Raw genomic sequence first — 3886 nt, forward strand, 5'->3', positions numbered from 1 at the left:
GACCCAGAGTTCAGAGGTGCATTCACAGGGGTTCACTTCCCATCACAGAAAGAACAGGATGTGGGGAGGTGTGAAGCAATGTCTCCTTGGTTACCATGGGTCTCTGCAGCTGGATATTTGCTGATTCCTCCTCTGCTTTTCTCGGTTACTGCTGGTTGCTTGCTGCCGCTGCTTTACTCCACTGCTGCTGTTGGATTCTCACTGCCACTTCTGCAATGCCGTGTGGAGAGGTTCCAGCCAGGTTGTTAGAGATTTCGGTTCATAGAATCATAGAAGGTTAGGGTTGGAAGAGACCTCAGGAGCTCATCTAGTCTAAAAGCAGGACCAACCCCAGCGAAATCATCCCAGCCAAGGCTTTGTCAAGCTGGGCCTTAAAAACCTCCAAGGAAGGAGATTCCACTGCCTCCCTAGGTAACCCATTCCAGGGGTTCACCACCCTCCTAGTGAAATACTGTTTCCTAATATCCTTTCCTAATATTCTTAATGATTTTACCGGGTAGCTGGGAACCTCACTGCCTATACAGCCTTTACATTGTCTTTCATTTCACCACTTCCCTACAGCAGGTCTAAGGCCTAGTCTCCTAGATGGGAGATTCGGGGGAGGTACCCAAAGGGGAGGGCAGCGTGTGGAGCCCTCTGCCCCCCTTCCCCAGGGGCCACAGGGGTGTGGTGCCATCCACTTCCAGGAGTGGAGCGGAGCCATGGCAGGCAGGCAGGGAGCCTTCCCTGGCCCTGGTGTGTGCCGCTGCTATCCTGGAGCTGCTCCAGGTAAGCGGTGTTGGGCCGGAGTCCACACCCCCAACCCCTCCTGCCCCCTGCCCCCCAACCCCCTGCCAAATCCCTCCTGCACCCCAGCCCGCCACTGCACCCTTCCTGCACCCCAGCTCCCTTCCCTGAGCCCCCTGCTGCACTCCGCATCACCTTCTGCACCCCAACCCCCTGCCCTGAGCCCCCTCATATACTCTTCACCCCTCCTCCACCCCAACCCCTTGCCCTGAGCCCCTTCGGCACACCCCCCCACACACACACCCAGCTCTCCCTCCCACACCCCAACCCCCTGCCCCAGCCCTGCATTCACGGTCCTGCATGCAATTTCCCCACCCAGATGTGACCCTCGGACCAAAAAGTTTGCCCATCCCGGTCTAGTGGCTTGTCTACACATACAGCGCTGCAGCTGTGGTGCTGCAGCACGTCTGGTGAAGATACTCTGTGCCAATGGGAAGAGCTCTCTTGGCATAATAAAACCACCTCTGTGAGCGGCGGTAGCTATGTCGGCCAGAGAAGCAGCGCTTATGTCGGTGTGACTTATGTCACTCAGGGGGATAGTTTACTCACATCCCTGAATGACATAAGTTATGCCGATATATGCTGCAGTGTAGACATAGCCTAAGACTCTTTAGGCAGAGCAACCACAACGAGGTAGGAACACCTGTGCACTCTCATATCCACTCTCTCTTTTACTGGGATTTGGCATCCCTACCTCCCTGCTTAGCGAGTGAGGTTCAGTTTAGGGTCAGCCTTTCAAGCAGGGCTGGCTAAGTATAGTTCTGCTGCCCTTTACTCATACAATAAGGATAAAAACTTTTAATTACCTCTGCACTCAACGCTAAAGTGATTTGTAACTCAACGTCTGCCAAAAGTGATCATTTTGGCAAAGCAGCTCTGTAATGCTGTGCACCTAGGCAGAGTAGTCTATGCAAACACAATCTGTGCCTGAAGTCTTTTCCCCCAGCTCATCACTAGGTGTCAGGGAAGAACTCATTCAGACCTTGCTTACATCCTCCCCCTGCTGAGAATTTGTTGTTCTGGCAAATCACACACCATGTTATACCAAGTCCACTAGTTGTCTCCAAAGGGTCTGAGGAAGCCTACTCTAGCCACAAGTCTGTGATCTAAGTGTATTGGTTCTTCACTGACACCTCAGGTACATCATAAGTTAACCTGCTTACTGGCCTTATAACCCTGTCATGCTGATTGAAAGTGGGCATTGCAGGAGAAGGGGGAACTTCTTAGGCTAGGGATGGTGAGGGTTTTTCCTTGAGGGTCCCTCAGCTATTTTCATAGGCCGCCATATCTCTTGTTCTAGTACTGGAGTGTCTCAGGCACCAGGGACACCTTCCACCTGTATGTCACCAATATCCAACAACCTAAGTGTGTCATCACAGGTTTGCCTTCTTCAAAGAGGCCTGGGAATGATGGTGGGACAGACTCATTGTCCCAAGCTGGTTTTGTAGATGTGCCAGCAATGGGCCTAGATGGTTCCACCATGGGGTTTAGGGTGAAAGAAGTGGTGCTCTCACTATGTCCCACTGATCGAGGCCAGAATCTGACCTCCATTCTAAGATACATTGTGGGAGTGTCCTTCTCTTCACACTGACTCTTAGATTTGCTGAGTAGGGGGTAGATAAGCCCCAGGTCTGCACCTTTTTGCCACTTAGGTGTACCATGTCATAGTCCATTTCATAAGGGGCGCCAACTAATTCCCCCACAGGTAGTAAGAGGTTTCTATGTATTGTTTTTATTTTTCCCTGGCCCCATTTCATGTTTAATCTTGTAGCCCAGCAGATCTCCCAGCTCTTCCACCACCAGGTAGTTATTGCTTTCCATCTGTTGCCTATCTTGTGTTTGCAGCAACACCCACATTTCACAACAGAACTCTGTCCCTGGGCTGGAGCTCCTGCGAACGAACTCTAGCATCATACCAGTGCTTGTTACTATCTGAGTTGCCCTAGCTGTTCAGCACACAAGCCTCCATACCATCAGCTGCACCCTAACTTGAGATCTTAGCACAATGGCTGACTATTTCCAACGCTGGAAACTTAGGCCTAACCCAAAAAAACCCATGGTGACTGCTTTTCATCTGAACAATAAAATGGCTAATACCAAACTTGATGCACAGTTCTGTGGTGAGAGCATCAGGCTAATCCAAAATATTACACTGGACCAGAGTTTGACATTTGGAAAACACCTCGAGAACACCGACGATAAGGTCATGTGTCATGTTGCACTTATCAGAAAATTGGCCAGAACATCATGGGGCTCTAATCCATGGATCTTATGAACCACAGCAATTGCCTTCCTATATTCTGAGGCTGAAGACTGTGCACAAGTGTGGTCTCACGGCAGTCACACTAAACTCCTTGATACTCAATAACGCCATATGCATAATGTCAGGGATGCTCAAATTGACTCTATTCGAGTGGCTACCAGTCCTATCACACATTCAGCCTCCTCAGATCAGAAGAGCTGCCCAGACGTTTCACTTTCTCAAACACGGGGATCCCAGTGCATGACCTGCAGAATCCACCAAAGACCAGATCAGAATCCCGCAACCCTCTATGGAACTGCGTCAAGACCCTTACACTCAACTTCAATACCGAGGCTCAATGGAGAGCCACATGGAGCATTCTGACTGCTCAAAACAAACAGATCATCATTGACCCTGCCCAGGAACCACCAGGTTTTGATTTTATGTCAGAAAGACTGGTTCAGATTGAATTGCATTAGGACATCTCATGGGAGATGTGGACAAACCCTTCTTAAATGGAAAATGAAGCAAACATGGTATGTGACAGTGGGCACCAGGAACAAATGATGGAGCACATCATATCTGAGTATCCCTTTCGTTCTTTCACTGGAGGCCTGAAGGACATTCACCAGCTCACTGCTGCGGCAATGTGCTGGCTATCAAATCTAGATATAAATTTGTAATTGTTGCTACCTACCCAAGCCATACGAAAGAAGATGATGACTATCTGAGTTCTTGAGGGCTGCAGCCATAGCTAAGTGATAAGCATCCCCCTGATTTTCCCTTAATTAGGAGATATATTGCTGATGCATCTCATAGCTATCTCCACCCTCTGATACACCAAAGCACAAGTCTAGG

Source organism: Eretmochelys imbricata, chromosome 2 (genome assembly GCF_965152235.1).
Source record: "Eretmochelys imbricata isolate rEreImb1 chromosome 2, rEreImb1.hap1, whole genome shotgun sequence".
NCBI lineage: Eukaryota > Metazoa > Chordata > Testudines > Cheloniidae > Eretmochelys > Eretmochelys imbricata.